The 23,981-nt window shown below is 33.8% G+C and overlaps 1 protein-coding gene and 1 long non-coding RNA gene across 15 annotated transcripts in view; both read right to left on the bottom strand.

Annotated features, from left to right (window-relative positions):
• LOC127835070 (uncharacterized) overlaps positions 1 to 23,981 on the bottom strand; it is a 322,519-nt gene that overhangs the window by 222,391 nt on the left and 76,147 nt on the right. The window lies entirely within an intron of this gene.
• LOC127835079 (uncharacterized) lies at positions 8,316 to 10,209 on the bottom strand. Its single transcript, XR_008028335.1, has 4 exons — positions 10,062 to 10,209; positions 9,517 to 9,598; positions 8,933 to 9,055; positions 8,316 to 8,550 (listed from the first exon to the last, which is right to left on the bottom strand). It is a non-coding gene; the product is annotated as an uncharacterized LOC127835079 (long non-coding RNA).

The following is a 23,981-nucleotide window of genomic DNA, read 5'->3' on the forward strand; positions in this document are numbered from 1 at the left end:
ATTGTGTGTGGTGTTAGGCTACGTTGTAAACAAATGTAGTTCCTTGTATATAACAACTTGATGTCATATTGATGTCATAAAACTTAAAGATTTGCAATTCAATATGATTAAAATTGTAATTAATAACGCTCGACACTTTGTTACAGAACGATATTCTGATTTAAAAAAATGATTATTTGATCAGCGGTTATTTTTGGAACGCGGAGTAATACACTGACCTTGGTTACACTACAGTCATTATCAAAGTACGACAAACACTCGTGAAAACTTATTTTGTTTAACTAAAAAAAGTTTACTGAATAAAAAGTGGGATAAATAGAATAATAGGTCAGTGTTGATTATAGATCAGGTTTATCATGCTCGGCACGAAAACGAAAAAGCACTCGCTAAGGCTCGTGCTTTTTGTTTTCTAAGCCTCGCATGATAAACCTGATCTATAATCAACACTAACCTATTATTCTCTATATAGCACGTCAGGTTTTCAGCAGTATATATAAACGTGACGTCATTTATTTTCTACGATTTTTGTTCTCAATGAAAGTGACGTCATTTACAAAATATTTATGAATGAAAACGTCATCATATGTTTGTACAATTCAATGACGTCAATAAAAAGTGAATTTTGTACTAAGAAGAGCGGAGTATTGAAAAATATAGTTCACATCCAAAAGCTTGAACCAAATCAATCAGAATCGTGTTAGAATCGAAATAATATTTTTCTATGATGATTTGTTGTCAAATAACCCACAGTAAGGAGTATAGATGCGTGTTATCAAATCACTCGTGCTTCGCACTCATGATTTAATTCCTACGCATCTATACTCCTTACTGTGGGTTATTCGACTGAACAAACCATGATGGATAAATATTATTTCTTAAATAAACTAACAATAAAATCTCAATTTTTCCACAGCAGGACTTTAACCCTTTCAGTGCGGGAACCCAATTTTAAAGACCTTTGCAAACAGTTTGGATCCAGATGAGACGCCACAGAACGTGTTGTCTCATCAGGATCCAAACTGTTTGCTATACTGATGGTACTCTTTGAAAAAAATGGAAGAAAATGCTTATTAAAAAAATTCAGCAGACAACATTTTAGCACACAACAAATTTCCCAGCATGCAAAGGGTTAACAGACCTTTTCAGTAGACTGCACTTTTCATTCACTTTGAATACTTTTCTGACAAATGTTGTGACAAACTTAGAGGAGATTTAACAGAACTGAACACGCTTTATTCCCTGGATATTTCCGATGACAAAATAATGTCAAATGAAGGCCAACAAATCAATTGGAGTTTTGTTGAAAGACTGATGAAAAATCTCCACCTTTCATTTTAATCACACTCCAAACCAATATGTTAGAAAACATATTATACTCTGCAATTTATTTTGCCTATTAAATTGGGAAAGTACCGATACCAGCCCAAATGAGAAAAATGAGAGCAAAATTAAATTGAAATTAGGAAAATTTCTGTCATAAGGTCTTCAAATTGAGAAATTGGTGTATTTGATTTTTTGCTCCCAAATTCTTTAAGATTACCGTAATTACTCTATGTTTTCGGACACTATAAGTTTTCGGACACCCTTTTTTTTAGAAAAAATAATTATTTTTTGTGACTCTTAATTTTCGGACACATGAGTTTTCGTCAATAATTAATGTCTCTAAGTTTTCGAACAGTATATTTTATAGCTCTATTTTACCAAACTTCGGTCCTGTTTTCCATATCTAAAGACACTTCAATCATGGGGTTTTACAACCAGATTAACATCATAAAACATGGCAGGTGCATGCCTAAGGGCAACGGACCATTACATTTGCGTTATTAGGTAAATAACCTTGTAAACCGGTAATTAACAATGGTTGCGCCCGATAGCATAAGCGTTATGACCAGGGGTAGTGCCAATTAACAGTTCAATTATCTACCGCAATGGTACTACCCCTTCTCAGTAAAATAGCTGTGACAAATAATAAACGCTTCAAAGCATGATACACCCTATTGCAAGTTTTACGAACAATGGAAGGTGTTAGACAACAACTAATGGAAATGAACAAACAAAGAATTCATTGCTTTTTTGTTGCGTTAATTACATAGAGTAATTACGGTAATTAAAATTGAATATATATAAGTGTTGTAAAGCTGTCAATATTATATTAACTTAGGTTCAAGCCATAGAGCTGCATAGGGAAACTAACTAAATGTTGCATTTTATTTTATTAAAACAATAAAGGCCCTACTTATGACCCTACATATATGGAAGCAAGAGATATGGCTCTTGTGAACTTCAAATCCCCTCAGTGAGACTTGGCTTCCTTAATAGGTTTAAAGTTGAGACCTCTTTAAGTTGTATAGGTTAAGGGTTTATAGTCAAATATTGATACTGGACTCATCTTCACCCAACTTTCACATACCCCCCCCCCCCCCCCTTGATTGCTGTGATATAAGTGGTCCCTGTACATTTCGCAGCCATGGAAAATTGGTTGGTTTCCCTCACAGGTACCCATTTACTCTTGGGTGAAGTCAGGAGCCAGTGTGGGATTATTTTTCTTCAGAAATTATGTCGTCTGAGTAGGATTGAAACCAGGGACCTTTCAATTCCTAGACCAGCTTCCTATCACTAGACCACAGTCTCAAGGTTGTTAAGATATGCTGCACACAAAATTACTCTAGAAATGGCACGACAGAGGCTGAAGCGTATCCACACACCGCATGTTTGACCCAGGGGCGCCCCAGGTTTGGCAATGGGGCCATGCATAGTTGAGATTGACTGTATTGTCATAAGAGAGGTTCAGTATCAATAAGAAGTGAATAGGTGTAGAAATGAAGAAGTTATAGTAAAAGGCAATTTTGGGTGGGTGTGGCCTATGTGGGCGGGGCGCCCCAGGGTTGGTAATGGGGCCATGCATAGTTGAGATTTTCCGTATTGTCATAAGAGAAGTTCAGTATCAATTAGAAGTGAATTGGTGTAGACATGAAGAAATTGTAGTAAAAGGCAATTTTGAGTGGGTGTGGCCTATGTGGGCGGGGCGCCCAAGAGTTGGTAATGGGTCCATGCATAGTTGAGATTGGCCGTATTGTCATAAGAAAAGTTCAGTATCAATCAAGAAGTGAATCGGTGTAAAAATGAAGAAGTTATAGTAAAAGGCAATTTTGGGTGGGTGTGGCCTATGTGGGCGGGGCGCCCCAGGATTGGTAATGGGGCCATGCATACTTGAGATTGACCATATTGTCGACAATAAGAGAAGTTCAGTATCAATTAGAAGTGAATCGGTGTAGAAATGAAGAAGTTATAGTAAAAGGCAATTTTGGATGGGTGTGGCCTATGTGGGCGGGGCGCCCCAGGGTTGGTAATGGCGCCATGCATAGTTGAGATTGACCGTATTGTCATAAGAGATGTTCAGTATCAATTTGAAGTAAATCGGTGTAGAAATGAAGAAGTGAATGTAAAAAAACATAAAAAAAATGAGTGAAAATCTCTGACCCCAGGCCCCACCCCAACCCCCATAACTGACGGACAGACAGACGGCGGAGATAACCACAATGTCCCCACCCTTTTCAAAAAGCGTGGGGATAGTAACAGAAATACACTGCAACTCTGTTAATACTAATAATGATGGCAATATATCTGAATCCCGATATAATTTTTCAGGTCATTCATGCAAGTATATGTATGGATAAGCATAGTTTGGCATTTTCAAAACACACTTTTAACATACCTTATTGCATTATGTTTTACATCAATATGTTATACATGTACAGTGTCAAAACATGAAACATTATTCCATGTAAGTATTTTCAAATGAGTATAATTTAATTTGTAATCAAAAAACCTAGTTTCATTGTTCACAAAAGTTTACAAAATCTAGCCGCAAAATAAACAGTCCTTGTGTATAAGTTTAAATACTTGGTAATTATTAAAAGAATGCAAAAATTAGACCCTATGTACAATATCACATCATTCTTCTGTGTGGAATGCATGGGCTTTAAATTAATAAATATTTAAATGCTGATTTAAAACTTTGTAGTGCAGGGGACACAACTAACTCTAAGATCTTTACTTTTGAAGACAGGCGACCGGCGATGAGGGGTGACCGGAAGTAGGGGTTGGACTCTAAGTATTTTGATGCATTTTTCATCCCATAGAAAGTAAAATTTAAATAAATACCAGCTTTCTTTCTAAATTCAAGTTTTAAATGCTTCATCTCCAACCCTTAGATACTGATGAGCAGCAAACAGCATAAAACATGAACAGGCTGCAAGATACTCACAGGCTGTTCTGGTTTTATGCTGTTTGCACATAGCCATATTCACTATTCTTCTGAGTGGGAAAGGGTTTACAAACAGTGAAAGTCAAAAGGGGTTCCATTGTGAAACTACTGTATCTGCTTAACATGCATACATGAGATACAGCACTTTCATCCTAAATCCTTCATTTGCAAGTCTAAGTAAAAACGCCTAAGTAATCCTGAACCAGAAATCCAAAAGCTGACTTTAGGTTATAAATCAGGAATCAGTCAGGTTTATTGGGGAGATATTAGCTGCCAAACGACATCCCAGAGTGTTTAAGGACCAGGGATGAAATGCGATTTACCAGCTATTAACCCAACTATTGTACAAACTTTGGAATTGTAATTTGATTTCCATGGAAATATGGCTCAATTTAGACATCATCAAAACCTTTATGTCTGGTTTTCTTACAGATCTATGAATATGATTTACATTTAATTGTGTTCTCTTAACTCTTTCAGTGCTGGAACCGAATTTTGAAGGCCTTTGCAAACAGTTTGGATCCAGATGAGACGCCACAGAACGTGGCATCTCATCAGGATCCAAACTGTTTGCTATTGTGATAGTATTCTTTTGAAAAAATCTTAAAAAATGCTAATTTTAGAAATTCAGCAGACGATGTTTTAGCAGACGACAAATTTCCCAGCATGCAAAGGGTTAACAGATTTATGGATGCAAAGGGGAACAAATGATTTCATAAGAAAATAAAAAATACATATTAAATATAAACACAAATATTATAATATTTGTTGTAATATTTAACTGTGTATGATTGCTTAATTATTGGAACCTCTTTGTTTAAATGTTTTTGGGTGCAAAAAGAAGAATTGACAGATCGATAAATAATAATTAATCTATACATTTTTAATAAATTACATAAATCGAAGCATACAAATCACTACAAATTATGAATGTTAAAGACAAAAGCAATTAACAGAAATAAATAAATCAATATAATTCCACATTTTGTAGAAGCAATCTGAAAATAGCTTATAATGTGCATTAACAGCAAAAAAACCACTAACAGCCTGCGAGTAACTCGCAGTCTGTTCAGGTTTTATGCTGTTTGCTGCTCATCAGTCAGTGATTTTTTTTGCCAGAAATTACAGCCGATATTCGGCTGCTTCCCAATTGCAAAAAATGACGTTTTTTCCCAAAAATTTTATTAAAATTTCCCAAAAAAAGACAAAATTTTTTTACCAATAAAGCCAATAAGATTACAATGTAATTTAGCAATAATTTCGAACGAGTGCCGATCGAGTTGCCGAGTCGTCGCCGAACAACAACTGACTTACGTATTTTTCGCGAATTTAGCCGAATACGATTTTACGTTGCTATCCACATCTCTCTCTATATTGCGGAGGATACCGACAAAAGTCGATGTATCCCGATTGTAAACGCCTGTTTTTACACACGGCCAAGATGGCGGCAAGCAGACGAGAAATTTTCGATGAGCGGCGAAAATGATAAATAACATTCAAATTAACAACAGATATCATATGGTTATTACGGAATAATTTAATGCGTGTGTCAATTAACGCAAAATACAACGTTTGAGATAAAAACAACAAATATTTATTACAAATCTTCACAGTGAATGTGCATCACGGAAATCAGTGTTGGGAAATTGGAGTTAGTCTACCGTTACTCACAAAGTTAATGCATTTTAGATGAGTATCGTTCGAAAATGGAAAGAGACAAACATGATATGATTTATATGTTAGTGGATCTGTGTAAAATCAGATTCATATGCATATTCTGCTTTATTATGATTGTCACGCTTTACAGTTTACTGAAATAGCATTGAAGTGCAAGATGTTGAAAGGTAAAGAAATGAAATAAATTATTTTAACTCCATTTAATACATCATTGACATAGCAAGACCACTAAAGCGTTTTTTTTTATAAATATTTGTTAATGTTTTCACCATATGATATTTAATTTAAAAGAATACTGAATTAAATTCTTACTGTTAAAGAGGTTATGATTAAATGGTATATTTAAGAATCTATATAGATTATTGCAAGTTCAATATGAATGTGGAAGGATATTAACTTAACATTGTCTTCATTGTAAGAACACATTAAATTAGCACTTTATAATATAAAAATGCTGTCAAACACTTTAATAATTTTAATTCCGTTCTTATAATCATATTTATAATGTTTCCCAATTTCATGGTTTATCGCGCTATTTTCCCAATTTCATGGTTTATCGCGCTAATTTTCCCAATCCAAAAGGCACAGGCTGTAAGAAAAAAAATCAAAAAAATTTACTGTCAGTATCTTAGGGTTGGAAATGAAGCCTTTCAAACTTGAATATATTAAGAGATGTCTTAAATTTAAATTGATTTTCTAAAGGACTTCAAATGTGTCAAAGTGCGTTTCTAAGTGGAAAATGGTTAAAGAGCAGATTTTTATCTAACACATAGTCAGCATTCTACATTAAAAGTTTTAATAAATATTAAAAGTGCAGCAACTAAAATAAATACGCAAATTTCATGCTACACTTTGTGTTGTAACATGGAGCAAAGATAATGAGTTTTCCATTGAACCCACAGTAATCATGTATGTCATCGAGAAAAACTACCTGTGTTCCCCCAGATACCTTGTTATACGCTAATTGGTGATGGAAGTACAAACTAAAAAGTCTTCCACTGCTATTTCTGTTACATACTATCAAACATCAGAGATTTATTACATACCGCTTTGTCACATTTTGGCTGCCTAACATTGGCACATATATGTATGAATATATCTTGTTGTACCACTTATTAACGTAGGGGTACATCACAATATTTTCTGGTGTACTACAGTAAAACTGGGGATTGCATAGCCAGACACTCTGTAAAAATGCAGAAAATATAGTAAAGGTGTTATGCTTATGGATTTGTTACAGTAACAAAATTACTAATATTCCATTTGGTCTGTGCTCTGTGAAAAAGGGGTGTTTGCTCACACTTTTACTGTGTCATCTGGTTCACTCTTTGCATGCTAGGAAATTTGTCATCTGCTAAAATGTTGTCTGCTGAATTTCTAAAATAAGAATTTTTTTCTTTTTCCAAAGAATACTATCAGAATAGCAAACAGTTTGGATCCTGATGAGACGCCCAATTTGTGGCGTCTCATCTGAATCCAAACTGTTTGCAAAGGCCTTCAAAATTCGGTTCCCGCACTGAAAGAGTTAACTTGAACTGACAGTGCACATATTTTAACTTATAACACAACTTAGGCGGTCAGGCCGGGAATCAATCCTATAATCTCAGATATGTAGTCATGCAGGTCTCTAGCAAGCGTGCCCGCCTTGTTACCATGTGATGCAAAAAGCGAAATTAAGCATACGTGTTCAACAAATTATTGATTTCCCCAAAGATCTTTAAATTCTCCCAAAATCAAACAGCAATATACTAAAATATAGTTCGATAAATTTTCGAAATTGTTTTTCTGCCATTTTGAGTGTATTGCAAATCATCATAAATTATATAATAAATAAAAAATTTATAAATCCATAAAGAGTATATCTATAGCACAATTATGTTATACTGACTGGTGTTATCATTTTGATCAAAGGTTTTAGAGTTAATTGTCTTAACTTCCCCTGCGAAGATTTTTAGAACTGTTCTATAACATTTCTAGAATTGTACTGGAACTAATGACTAGAAGTGTTCTGGAATCATCCTTAAAATGCTCTAGAACGATTAAGAACAGTTGTTGAACGTTAAATGAGAATAATTTCTAGAGCAATTTGTTCTGAAACAGTTCTGAAGGTTTGTTCTAGAACAATTCTTGAACTAGCGTTCTAGAACTATTCCAGAATTTTTCTTGAATAAATTTCCAGAACTGTTATAGAATTGTTCTAGAAATTTTTCTCATTTAACGTTCAACAACTGTTCTAGAACAATTCTTGAACTATCGTTCTAGAACTATTCCAGAATTTGTCTTGAATAAATTTCCAGAACTGTTATAGAATTGTTCTAGAAATTTTTTCTCATTTAACGTTCAACAACTGTTCCAGAATAATTCTAGAACATTTTCAGTATAATTACAGAACAGTTCTAGCCGGTGTGTTCCAGTACAATTCTAGAAATGTTTAGAACAGTTTCGAAGGGTTGCTTCAAATAAGTCTGGAACAAATGTTCTAAAACAGTTCTGAAAATGTCCGTAAACAGTTCTTTTCAATCTCTTCGGAGGCATCTGATGGGATCAGGCTCTTCTGTGTACAAGCAACTTGTCACGAGGCTCTGTAGGTGTTTGAGCACTTTGCTCTGAAATCATTTAGATAACAAATGTAGTCACATCTTAAACTAAACAAGAAGTCTAAATAATCCAGCTGGACAGTATTACAAATATAGACATAACGTCTTTTTATTTAGTCAATATTGAGTGTACTTATTATCAAAGTATTTAAACAAATAATTACACATTTGATCACAACATTAGTATTTTCAAATTGTGAATGCTTCAATACAGCAAACCTTGTAAGTAAACTGGTGATGGATAACACAATTTGACATTTAGCACCAACTTAAATACGAACGCAATATATTCAAGACACTGTTGCAGGTTTTTATGATTTGAACGCATTAAATACTGGATTTTATATATTTCTAAGGGATTAAAATAAAAAGTATTAGACAACCAACATACTACTGAGATTTTGCTTTGCAGCATTGTTCGTCAGGTCAATATCTTCGGAGGCATCTGATGGGATCATGCTCCTCTTTACAGGCAACTTATCACGAGGCTCTGTTGGTGTTTGATCACTGAGCTCTAAAATCATTCATGAAATGTGTTGAAAACCAAACTTGAGCATTGTGTCATGCGATCATGAATACTTTGTTTTAGTCCATCAAATTTCACATTTGGAAATTCTGGCTAGACTGAGTAGTTACTCATACAAACAATTAGCTAATGTTATCGAACGTTTGTTCATCAGATTTTTTTCCCAAATAAATTCACTCACCCCTGGCTAGTCTGAGTGAGTGTGAAATTGGATAACTGTGAACAATGTGTTCATGTTTCATTTATAACAGGGAAAAAATCATATATCTATAGGTAGTGTTGACCAACTGATAAAAAAATACTTATAATAACACTTATTCAATGGAGGCAAATTGAATTTCTTGAGTCTCATTTAAGTGTCCAACTCACATTCATAAATATTAAAGCCTGTAATTTTGGACTGCCTGCCTGTCACTGAACTGTGAACATGCCTTGAAAATAATACCTACCTTGAGTTTTTTTCCTATCTTAAGTTGCCTCGAAAGCATGCTTAGGCGGTCGCTTTGCTTGCTTTAAGAGAAACCTCGTCATCTGTAATCAACAGTATATACAAATTTTAATATTATTATGATAATATATTTATTTACAAGATTATTTTTCGTTATCCGAAAATATGATTGCCCGAACCTGTACTATTTACAACAAATTGTTTAACAATGATCAGGAAGACCCCTTAACTTTAATATTGATTTATTTCAATACTTTGTGTTTTTTATCAATACACAGTGTTATAAACAGTAAGTGAAATATACTTGCTCTACGGCGATTGAAATATGGACATTTTTAGGGGACATTGTTAACCGAGACACCGCCTCGTCAAATAGGTCCGCGTTGAGCGAACTGAAATATCATTTTGCGGTATTCTCCGACAGGAATTTATTAACATTAGTGACGAGGCGGGCTTAACGCTTTCAGTCATAAAAAAGTGTTCGCCCCATTCAAGAACCTTTTAGATTGGTACCAAAAAGTTTGGCTATCAAACGAATTTACTTACGATGGATTTCACTGATCACCGCATCGTATGTTTGTTTTTGGTAAGTGGCTTTGATGAGATCTCCCTCCTGGTAGTGAGCAACATCTATTTTGGGTGCGACTACATTTTGTGGTTCGATAAAGCTCATAACGCGATTGAACAAGAAAATAACGTCTGCCATTTAAAAAAAGCGCGCTTATATGCACCCGACTGTTTTTCGTTAATGCTGCTCCGCTGACAGTCTACGTAAATAAAATAAAAACCAGTCAGCTCTGTTTTGTGAATTTTGGCCAATGAAATTATCTCTTACATTTGGGGTTAGGCTGGGTAGATTTTCAGAGACCCGTATGATGCGGTGCTGAAATAAGCTTTGGAATTTAATTTTCCAACTTAAAATTAATCCCTCCTTACTAAATTCATATCTTCATGTTAAGTTAAACGACACATCGAAAGGAAAACCATCTTCATGTATCGGAAAATGGTAAGTACCAGTGCTTGATATGTGATAAAGAATAATCAACCAGACAGAGAGTTCTTACGATGCTGTCCGGTAATCTTGCGCAGTTAAGGGTCAATTGTTTTAAAAACATGTTCTTTTATAAATTGGCAACATAATATCTAAATTTATTATGAAAATTATAAGTTCATATGCTTATTAACACAAAAATATTAATTTAGTGAAGAACTGTCCGATTTGATTTCAAAACAAACATGACTCACCTCATTTTCAAACTATCACAGTGTCCGGTAATCTTGCGCACTTTGTATAATGACCTCGTTTAGGCAAAATTGTAGACATATGGTGTCCAATTATTGACAAAAAACATTCCAGAAAAATATTTTAAAAATCAGTTTGCAAAACCATTGAAATTAAATGTGGATTTCTAGTGCAGTTTTTGTTCACTACAAATCAAAAAATATATAATCACTAATAAAGTAATAATAGTGGACAATTACAACAATGTAATAAAAAAGTACCAGTATGCGTGAAAAAAAAAGCATAACAGGTTTGATACCACGATCATGCTTCCATAGTGTACAGAAAATATCAAAACTAGGCCATTGCGCATGCGGAGATCATACCAAATTGGTTTGACAGAATGGCAGGAAATGATGACTATGTCGTCTGATGCGATATATTTTCATGGCAAAAAATACCATAACTGATTGGATATTGTGCAATGGAATGCTTAATTACACATTGGATTTATGAATTCTTGATTTAAAGTATGGAAACGCTAAAGACTGCAGGGAATTTGTGATTCATTTTGAAGTTTTCGTAAGAAGGCCAGTATTTACCATGTATAGGGATGACGCAACCGGTGTTTGAATGTAATGATCGAATTTAATTTTGCATGGAATACGTAACTTTTAAATCCGTTAATTCTTTAAAATGTGAAATTCCATCTTTCATCACTAAAGAAAACCATTCGTCGTCTGCGAGAGTCGCAAATGCGAAGTGCGCAAGATTACCGGACGCGCAAGATTACCGGACTTAACTGTACACTTCGAAACACGGTTAAGTAAGTCAATGTGTATTGTGGGTCGAACACTATTCTTAATACAGCTGTTATTACAATTCATAAATGGTCCATTTGCTGAAGGGCGAGTATAAGGCAAATGGACGCATTTTTTTTTCTGTTTTATAACTGGTTATCATTTTTTTAAACCACATAAACACCAATGCTTATTTTTTTGAAGATTACACTGCAAGTTAGGCAAGTGATTTCAGTATTTAACATTGCTCAATGTTTACATTGAAAGTCTCATTGCACGCAACTTCAGGCTGGGATTATAGACCTGTGATGCTCACTAAAATTATTATAAACTTCTTGAGGCCCGGGAATAGTTTATTATGAGACTTTAATCTATCGATGACTTCAAGAAGACGAGACTTGGCAAAACATTAAATAATCTAAAAATTTGTGAAATTAACATTAATAACATGCAAGAGTAAAATGACATTGGTCACCTTTACACCCATGTATTCTGGAATGCCTGACTGAATAAGGTTAATTACTGAAATTTTAAGAAAAGCATATTTCTAAAACATCATTACAGAAGAAAACACTTTGTTTACATAAAACGAAAAAAACAAGTGTTATTTTGTCCGAATTATGTTGCCTTCCAGAAGTAGTTACACACTTGGTAGTGTGGCTCACACATGAGGTAGAATGGCCGTGGTAACTACTTGGGAGGCAAAACAACCTGATACTGTACAGAATTTAATTTTGTTTGAACATGTTGATTTTTGTAAACCACAATCATTTGCTTGTGAATTAAGTTTCTGTAATTATAAACCTGTTAATGAGTTAAAGAGTTTATATTTGTTTCAAAATATACATTCATATGTCTTTTTTCCAGGTCCACTGAAGCGTGTGAAGAAACTGTATTTTGATGATGAAACACTTCCAGTGCCACGTTCTACGCACTATTGGAGACAGATTTAATGTAGAACTGAGGAGCTGCGCCATGAGCGCATGATACGCCCGTCGTTCGCCAATGAAGTAGTAAGGTAATAAATAACCCTTTGAATCATTTTTTTACTTCAGTTTATTTGTATTTGAATACATGGTTTATTTTATAAGTACATGAGCATGGAGCGCCGTCTCCTTGACATTCATACCATATCTTTTTTTGAGTATATGTATGCATTTCTTTAGAGGATATGGAGTTGAAGTAAACCTGTTATAGATATTTTGACCAATAATAAAAGAGAAATGTAGATGGGTAAGTGGTAGTGTACAATCGGAATAGAAAAAAGCTCACCTTGTTCAATTTTTCAGGGATACTAAAAAAAAAAAAAAAAAATCCATCGAAGGATATTTGGGCTACAGTAGGACATTCAATGAAATCACGAAATTTTGACGAACAAAGTCCCATAACTCTGGAACGACAATTCAGAATTCCGTCAAAAACGAAAGGGGATCAGGGTTTATCAATATTAAGATTGTGTTAAAATTTGAAGAAAATCTGTCAAAGGATATTTGACGTAGCGTACGACATTAACAGACGGACGGACGGACGGCTACGGTAGGACATTCAATGAAATCACGAAATTTTGACGAACAAAGTCCCATAACTCTGGAACGACAATTCAGAATTCCGTCAAAAACGAAAGGGGATCAGGGTTTATCAATATTAAGATTGTGTTGAAATTTGAAAAAAATCCATCGAAGGATATTTGAGCTACAGTAGGACATTCAATGAAATCACGAAATTTTGACGAACAAAGTCCCATAACTCTGGAACGACAATTCAGAATTCCGTCAAAAACGAAAGGGGATCAGGGTTTATCAATATTAAGATTGTGTTAAAATTTGAAGAAAATCTGTCAAAGGATATTTGACGTAGCGTATGACATTAACAGACGGACGGACGGACGGACAGACGGACGGACAGACAGACGGACGGACGGACGGACAGACGCGGGGTATACCATAATACGTCCCGTCATAGACGGGCGTATAAAAACTACACAAATATCTGAATAATGTTATGAAAAAGTTGGATGAAATCCACCCATTACAGTTACCAGAAGCTCCTGTAGTTAGTCACCTAATTCCAGTTTAGTTCTCTGAGATTCTTGTGATGGTGAATGTTGAGGAACTCTGTGAAGTCCTAGTGTTTTAATTGTCACAAGATTACATGCAAATTCAGAAGACACTAAGTATGCAGAATTCTGAACAGATACAGTAAAAAAAATATAAAATAATGTGTAATTTGGTGACAAATTATAGTCAGTTATATACATGTATATGTATGTGTGTAGCAGAAGATTTTGTAAGGACTTAAAGGAGAAGTACTTTTTGGTATTTCAGGGTTAATTTTCTTCAGTTCTCCATAAAAGCTTATGTTTGGATACTCATTAGGAGTGCCTCGTAACGTTGTTTCTAGTGAGTACCCACATAATGTTTTAGGATTAGAAATAATACAAAGTATCCCAGACCTATCAACAAACACTCCTCCTTAACATTAGTCCTCTGTTTGTGTATGATATATATATATATATATATATATATATATATATATCTCATGACATGACAGCAATATCTTGCAGACACCACAGCAAGCAAAGTTTCAATGTGAAAATTGTTTTGAAATACAATTTGAAAGAAGTCAAATTATCATTGTCTGAACTAGTTTATTTTAAATATGTAGAACAATTGTAGGACAATTGTAGACTTTGGTTCTAGACCTGTTCTATATGTGTTCTTATTCCCCACTAGAATGTTTGTAGAACTTACTGGTTCTTAAAGAGTTCTAAATGTGTTCTAGAACTACAGTTTAGAACATTTTTAGAAATTTCTTGAACTTATTTTGTTCTAGAAATGTTCTAAAAATGTTCTTGTATATTATTGGAACAGTTTCAGAACTAAGCCTTGTTCCACAAATGTCTGGAATTATTCTAGAAAACAGTTCTGGAACAATTCCAGAACATAAGTTCTAGAACGTGAATATGGAACATTCTAGAACTGTTCTTGATGTTCTAGAACAGTTCCAGAACCGTTCCAATTTCTAGAACAAATCTTCGCAGGGGTTACCGGACCGAAATGTACAAAATAACAACGTATGCAACTTGTTTAATACGCAAGTATATTCAGATAGAATTCCCAAACTCAACATCCATAAGTTACAGTGCTAGTAAAATGATGTATCAACATTTTATATCAACTTTGCTTTAGATAAAATTATAAATACCTAAATTAATACATCATTTTGAATTTCTATACCAACTTGCTTGTACAATAACGAGCTTGATTATTATCTATGTTTTCCCTGTTGCCCCCCTGTGGTCTTATAGAGTATTTATGATATTTACTGTTGTGAGATAGACCTGCCTGGCATTAAAGTATCATTACTTCACAAGAAGTTCTTAAATGCCAATCAAAGTAAACATAATTACATAAAATATTAATATAACATAACCCACCAGCATAGCAATTAAATCACTTTTCTGAATTAACAAATATCCATGGAAAATATTTATCGCTTCCAAAAGATTACAATATATACAATACATCTTTATTTATATATTTTTACATGTTCGTTCAGGTATTTTATACCCTTTATTACTTATTTTTAACATTTGAAACACCGCTCACTTTTCAGACAAGAATTTCTACTAGCGTTTATTTCATATTAATATTCGCTCTATATCTCGACTAAACTCGCTGCAAAAAATGTTAGTGGGATGACCTAATTACAGCTCCACTAAGAAAATTTGCGGAGAGTAAAGTCAATATATAAAGCGCATTTTAATATGAAATAAACGCATCTTGTCAATTAAACAAAAGTAACAAAAGGTCTAACCCAGGATTAACCACTTAGATACCAATTTTGACACATTTGTAGTCCCTTAGAAAGTTAAATTTTATTAAAAACCTCTCTTACTAAATTTAAGTAGTAAAAGCTTCATTTTCAACCCTTTGATACCGATGAGCAGCAAATAGCATAAAACCTGAACAGGCTGCGAGTTACTCACAGGCTGTTCTGGGTTTATGCTGTTTGCATGTAGCCTGATTTCACATTGCTTCACTTTGCTTCACTTTGCGTATGAGAGAGACACTGGGTTACATAGCACTGAAATTCACATTTTCAACCTGTCATAAATTTACATTATGTTATATTTATAAGATGCATAAATGGCAATTGTTTGTTGCATAATGGCATGGAAATCATACACCAATCTTGCTGTACCAGTCAAGGAAGCTGTATTGATTAAGGAAATCAGAAACCAGTCACAGTTTGAATATTTTTTATAATCTTGCATGCACAGTTTCAGCTTTAACAATAACCTTTTAATAAAGAAGAATGGTAAAGCATTTAATTCAACTGCATAATTGATTCTGATGGAAAAAAACACACAAAATATGACAGAAATCTTCATATAATATATCATAATTTGCCACAGTCTAAAACTAGGCCTTATGATTGATCAGAAATGCACAGTAATAAATAATATTTTTGAATATTTGTAAATGACTGCCGTTGCATTACCAGTCTGCCAATGTTAAGTGATTTAACAGTTAACCCATTTATGCCAAGTGGACTCTCCCATCCTTCTAAATTGGATCAATTTATTTCCAAAATAGGGGATGTCTAGAATATTTATTTCCTTTATTTAGAATATTTCTTACAGATTATAATTCCTTTAAGCAAACAGCGCAGACCCTGATGAAACGCAGCATCATGCGGCGTCTCATCTGGGTCTTAGAGCTGTTCGCCAAGGCCTTTTTTCTAGATGCTAGGCATAAATGGGTTAAATATTGTTTTCAAACATAAACCTAATTAATTTATTGCACGTTTTCTGATATCAATATATCAAAATGTAATGCTGGTAGAATCTGTTGGGAATATGATTTTTTATTGTTGTAACCAACAGGTTGGTATTGCTATTTACAGGCTTGAATATTTAAAACCACTTTCTGTAAAGACACACTGGTGATTGGTTGCAAATATGTTGATCGCAACATATTAAAATTAATAAATATTGCAAACCAAAATATTTGACTCGCCAGTTGCAAGATTAAAACTGAAGATAAAAAGTGCCTTAAAGATTGGTATTCAAATAGAAATGGGCTGCACTCAGTGAAAAGGGGGTTTAATGCATGTGGGTCAAGTGTTGTCCCAGATTAGGGACAACAATTTCTGCCTAAACTGGATTTTCATCAAGAACGATCTCCCTTTAAACTAAAAATGCAATAAAAGTGGAAAGTGTCATCCCTGATTAGCTTGTGCCAACTGCAACGAAACTTTAAGCACATGCATTAAAACCCCTTTTCACAGAGCGGAGCCAAAATCTTTGGATTCAAATCCTGAAACATTGAAATATTAATACATACTAATTTACTTGTATACATAATTAAAATAGATCAAAGTAATTAACAAAATGTTAGATATTAATAATACATTCTATAATTAAAATGAAAGGTTATGAAAAGGTTACTTTTGTAACTGTGGATTATTTGACGTTAAGAAGAAATACAATTGACTTAAAGATAAAAAAATAAAAACCTATTGGCCAGGTTCAGGAAATGTTAAACATATTAATAAAATTCTTTTCTGAACTGTGGCACCAATTATTTCAGTGAAAAAATGCAAGTGAAGAACCTAATAATAGATGTGCTAACAGCTGCACTAACAATGATGAATTGGTAGTAGTTGTTGTGTAAAATGATGATGATTTTAACGTGCTCAAGATGGTTAAGGGATTATTTTGTGAGTACTAGCAGACAGACTATTCATATAAACTTTCTTTGTAAAGACAACAAACAACTAATGAAAGGTATCATGGAATGAAGGGCTGCAATGTCAAATTTACATATATATGACTGTACATGATTATATACTCACAACAAAAAATACTGTTTGTGTGATAAATGTATTTCTTCATGATGTCTGACTAAAGTATAAATGTAAATAAGTATTATAAGTTCACAGACAATTGATTGAATAACAATGAATTTTAGGAGAAGAATGAAAATGATGATGATGATGATGATGATGATGATGATAATGATGATGATGATGATGATGATGATGATGATGATGATGATGATGATGATGATGATGATGATGATGATGATGATGATGACAATCATGTCTTCAATTTAACTAAGGCAGGAATTATATTGGATTTAAATAAATTTCTTACCATAGGAGTTTCCCAATCCGTATCATGATCCATTTACAATATTTTGGCAATCAAAAATGTGCATTTCAGCGTTTCAACCTATTTCATAAATCACACAAATTCTCTTTTACTTCACAAGACACTGTCAAACATATACCAAATTACCTTAATTTCTTCTTGTTCTGTAAATGTCTGTTTAAATATGATAATTTGTTCACAAAAGCATTGTCACACAGTGACAGTAGGCCGATAATTTCACTCAATTTCACTGCATTTCCACCAATGGTGACTTGCATAACGAGTTAAGCCCAGTTACCACACTAATTTTTAGAATTTAACCCACAACTAAAGCTTAGTCCAAGGGTTTTGTAATAGTTATCACTGCCCTAGGTAACCAATAATCAGAGACCACATCTGAAACTGGTGTTTTGCATTGATACCAGCACAGGCAAGGACAGAAACTGCGGAGTTAAATAGCAGTGACCATTGTAATCCCTCAATGAAATCTGAATTCTGCGGTAGTCCAAAAGACTATAGGCTACTGCGAACAATTAAACTGTAGTAAAGTATTACGGGTGGTACAAATTATTGGAAAAGCCAATTTTCATATCCAGCTTGGTTCCACAGTCGTAAGGCAATACTGGTTGCAGTTCTGCTATGAAAGAGGTTTCAGTGTTCCTGTATGATACAAGGGCAAGACGAAATTTCTTCTTAAAGAAATTAGTGTTGATTAGAGGTAAGTGGTTTATTCAATATATTAGAAATGTTCACATGAATTGTATCTTGCAATTTTAATTCTGATACAGATTTGTACTCGTGCTCTTAATTAGATGGTAAACGTCGTGAATTATCAATGGGATGCATATATTGGAAGTATTGTTTAAGCATATATTCTTGTTGTTATTATTCATTTTGATGATAACTATGATGCTCGTGATTACCTTTTTTTGCAATGATCAGATGATCATCTAGGTAGTTGATGTATTTTTATTGTTTATAATGATGAACACTGTCTATAATAGTATTTTTTGACTGTATTATTATAGTATCAGTTATAGTAGTAGTAGTAGCAGTAGTAATAGTATAAGTAGTAGTACAAATAGTACTTAAGAACTTGAAGAAGTAGTTGTAGTGGTAGTTAGTAGCATTAGTTAAGTAGTAGTTAAGTAATATAATAGCTGCAGCAATTAATGGTAGTGCCTTCAATATTAAGTAGCATTTGTATAATATGTGTGCATAATTATAATTCAATTTGAAATTATTTTCAAGACCAAATTGTATATAAATTGTTTGAAGCATGCTTTGTGGGTTGCAATTTAGAAGAGAACATAAATCAGTGATAAAATGTGTCTTGTTCTGAGAAAATTGGGCGTAATGCATGTGCATAAAGTGTCGTCCCAGATTAGCCTCTGCAGTCCGCACAGGCTAATCAGGGACGACACTTTCCGCTTTTATGGTATTTTTACTTTCAAGGAAGTCCCTCATTGCCGAAAATCAAAATTAGGCGGAAAGTGTCGTCCCTGATTAGCCTGTGCGGACTGCACTTTACACACATGCATTATGCCCAGTTTTCTCAGAACGCGGCTCAAATTGTGTGCAGCACAAAAATGTGACACTGAAAGTGTAGCTGATGTAGTGAATGAGCCGTACTCTGAGAAAACAGAAATAAATACAAGTGTGTAAAGTGTTTCCAGTGTGTGCAGTTCGCACAGGCTAATCAGGTATGACGTTTTCTTCCTACACTGGATTTTTGCTAGACTTCCTTTAAGCCAAAAACATCATAAAAAAGAAAACAGTTGTTCCGGATTAGCCTGTGCTGACTGCTCAAGCTTATCTGGGACGACATATTACGCACATGTATTAAAGGGGCCTTTTCACAGATTTTGGCATGTTTTAAAGTTTGTAATTAAATGCCTTCCATTGATGAATGTAAACATTGGATATAAAAAGCTCCAATACAAAATCAAGAATAAAATAAAAATAAATAAAAAGGTAACCCTCAGCAGGACTCGAACCACTGACCCCTAGAGTCGTGGAGTAAAAAGTCTACCACTTAGACCACTTGGCCATCCTTCTGGGTACAATGCCAGATGTATTTTATACTTTATATAAGCAATCCTTGTAGTTTCACAAAATATAACGACAACAACAGAACTCTCCAAATTATTATTTCGTTTCGTGTTGCAACGCTTTATAATTTTCGGGTTTTTAAATCGTCAAAAGATGCATATAATGGATATTTTAGAGCATGGTAAATGTTCAGTATTACTGCTTCCTCACAAATATAATAACTAAAACGAAAATTTGTGAATCTGAAACAACTTTTTTTCATTTTGTCAATTTACCCCAATGTGAAAAGGCCCCTTTAAGCCACATTTTTTTAACCCTTTCCCACTCAGAAGCAAGGTAAAATGGCTATGCGTAACTCGCAGTCTGTTCAGGTTTTATGCTGTTTGCTGCTCTGAGTATGTAAGGGTTGAAGCCTTTCGAATTTGAATATTGTAAGAAAGGTCTTTAATTATATGTAACTTTCTAAGGGACTTGTAGTATAAGTGGTAAAGGGTTAATAAACAAGGCTCACATGAGAAATGTACAGCTTCATTGATACCTCCCCAAACAAACATTTGTCACTGATCCCTGAAATCCACTGCTATTTCACAGAGCAGCTTGGAGAGCAAATGTAAGATTATAACACAGATGATGGGTTTACTTGGAAAGACATTGTGATTGAGGATTAAATGCCAAACTGTTTTATCAGCTTTACATAACTGCTTCAGAAAGATTTGTTTTACACTTATAATTTTAGTCTCAGAATGGATGAGATTAAAATAGGTTGAAATGGGAAACTCAGTTGTCTTATAGTTAATCTTATATCTGAGAATAATTATATATTGCACAAATAAAATAAAATTTACATTAAATTATAAGATCATTTTTACTTTCTGACCTGCAGTCATATTGTGTTAGCACTTTGAAGATTTATTTTTGAAACAGACACTTAAATAATACCAGGAAAATGATTCTCAAAACCCTATAAATTGTTTTCTCACAGTGAGCAGGCACTGTTACCCTAATCACATTATATATATATAAGGGGTCGGCCAAGAGGGAGACTTGGGCCAGAATTTTGCCAAATGGCTAATGTCACTTTTTTATGAGCTAGGAGAAATCCATTTTGCACTAATTTGTTGTGAAGATTTTTTACTAATTATTATTTTTTTTATATCAAATCCCACCCATCCCCCAAAAAAACACAAACTGTTGTATGTGGGGTGGGGTGTGGTTGTAAAAAATCTAAGCACTTTCATGCACACTTGAATGCTTTAAGTAAGTTGTCTATTTAGTGTTTGTTTTACTTGATTGTTAATTCAATGTACAATTACAATAAATGAAAGAGCAGGATTCTTCACTAACAATTTTTGATTCAGTGATTTCAAATGGTAAAATAATGCAACTGATATTACAAGACTGATAAGATATAACGAAAAAACTTTTCCTTTATTTCTGCTCACTTCTCCTTATATGCCAGTCAAGAGATAGGTGACTTCTCCCTAAAATTTGATCCTAGGCCAACCCCTGTATATAGTCACGAAATAGATGGACAATATATGCTATGACGTCAGAGATAGGATAGACAAAAATGACACAGATTGATTTAAGTTTATTCTTTTGTAATCACAAAAAGATTGACTTTTGACCTCTATAAAAAAGGTGAAAAAGATTTTTGGAGCGAAATATACTGGCCATTGGCAGTTGAAGACAGGTGATCTTTATTCTAAGGTGTAATTAGGATTTTCATTGGGCAGAATCCAGACTGACTGCTGTTAGCAGGCGACAGTTGATAGGTGACCACTTAGTCACATGGGACTGTATAAACATGCATTTAAATATCAGGCCTTTGCTCAGTTATGCCTTGGCGAAATGTTGTTCATGATTTCATGAACACTTCAAGCCAATCAGGAATTGTTCATGAACTGTTCTCAAAAAGTTCCTGATCTTGGTTCATGAACTTTTGGACATGAACTGTTCTTAAGACACGTTCATGAACAGTTTATGAATTTTTGTTGAACACTTCAAAGTTCATGAACAGTGCTTCATCTAACCATATAGTATTATATAAGTAATGAACATTTCCTGAACAATTATTTCTGATGAATTTTCTGAGACAGACTTTGAGGATCCATCATGAATAATTCATGAATTCCTTTGTGCTAGATGTTTCATAAATATTTTTGAAAGTAATATTGAAATGTCTAGCATACTAATCTTGTAGATTTGTGAAACCTGTGAAGTTAGTATGAATATGCATAGTATTTTCACCGCTGAAAGTAAGAGTTCTTGACCTGTTCTAGAGAATTTTAAGAACATTTGTTCAAGAACTGTTCAAGAACTGCCTTAAGGAACAGTTCAATAGTTTTTTAAGGAACTTTCCTGTTCTTGAATTATTCTTAAACTATTCTTGAACACTATAAGAACTTTTTTGAACAACATGTTTCCTTCTGATGTTCTTAAACAGGTCTACACAATGTTTTTGAACATATGATGGACTTTATAAGAATCCAATATGTTCTTAAAAGGATCTGTCATTGTTCTTGGAAGACTTAAAAGACAAGTTTAAGAACGTTTTAAGGACATCTTATTTCAAGAACAGTTTAAGATGATATCAAGAACTCAAACATGTGCATTGCATTGCTGTATTTACAAAGGAAGAATATTGTGTGCACAGGAAGTTGAAACGGAAGGCACATGGTTTATGTTATATTTGAAAATGCAAGTCTTTAAAAAATTACCGGCTGAACTGATCAGCCATTGGTTCCATTTCAAGTTCTTTGGCACTGTAAGTGTAACCATTTCAGGGAAACCATTGATTAGTAAATGATTCTTGAACTGAAAATGAGACTATTCATAATCTTTTCAATACATGAATTATTCATGAACATATAGTGCAGTTGTATTATGAAATTTAAAGAGTATTATCAAACCACTTGTATCTCAGTTATTAGTGTTATATTTAAATTATTGTTATATGTTGCTATCAATATGTTAAGTGCTAATACAAGACATGTTTCTTCTTACCCTGACCTGTTTGTTGAGCTTTGGTAACACTTATGATAACCTTTGCATAAATTGACAAATTCTTGTTCATGAATAGTTCATTAACACTTCATGCCACCTCAGTTCATGAACTCTTGAAGAACTATGGTTCATGAACTATTCACTGACAGTACGTGAACAGAAAATGAGCCATTGAAAAAATAGAAGAAAAAATGTTCATGAACAGCAAAACCCTGAATAATTTTTCAAGAATTGTGTTGTTCGTGAACTGTTCAAGAACACTTCATGCCATCGGTGTTCATGAATAGTTCATGAACATTTCATGCCATAATGGTTCAAGAATAGTTCATGAACACTTCATGCCATAAGGGTTCAAGAATAGTTCATGAACACTTCATGCCATTAGGTTTCATGAATATTTCATGAACACTTCATGCCATTAGTGTTCATGAACAGTTCATGAACTAAAATTTCAAGAACATTTCACAGACGTGGCTCATTTTCTGTTCACTGACTATTCGTGAACAATTCATGAACTCAGTTCACAAACAGTTCATGAACAGTTCACAAATTATTCGTGAACTGCAGAACAACATTTCGCAGGGGTTACATGAAAATATTAGATTCTTACAACCAGCTTCTAAACAGTACCTGAAAGTTTACTTATTTTGCCTTATTCAACACAAGGAAATATCCTACTTTTTACAATATCGTTTACACTTTACCTTAGGTAATTACTCAAGACCAATTTACAGTATTTTACTTCAAAGCAAATATCACAACACCCCCTTTAGACATCCAATCACAGCGCTCTGCTGAATCCAGGACGATTCAGGAAACATGGGTCTGGTAGACTCGTTTGTTCCTCCATGATTTATCTCTAATTTTCAGACACTAGTTTGTATTTGTCTTGCACTCAAAACTTGTTTACCGTCAGTTTGTGTTGCCAACATGAATTCCAGGACCTTTACTTACCTGCCATGAATGCCAAGATCATAACAATTAAGTGGTCACCGATTTCCAAACTCATACCTAATTACATGTCAAGAGTTGAACGTTCATGTTCATATTGTATCAAGATATGAATCACATTGTTCAATTTACCACACACTGTTACGGTTAGTTCTCTTTTATTTTATAGAACAAAGTTATTCTTCCTTGGGGTTATTTTAATTAATTAAGTCATTTTTTTCATATACATTGTTAATTTATGACACACAATTCAAAATTCTAATCAATTTGTTTGTTTA

Source organism: Dreissena polymorpha, chromosome 6, assembly GCF_020536995.1.
Source record: "Dreissena polymorpha isolate Duluth1 chromosome 6, UMN_Dpol_1.0, whole genome shotgun sequence".
Lineage (NCBI taxonomy): Eukaryota > Metazoa > Mollusca > Bivalvia > Myida > Dreissenidae > Dreissena > Dreissena polymorpha.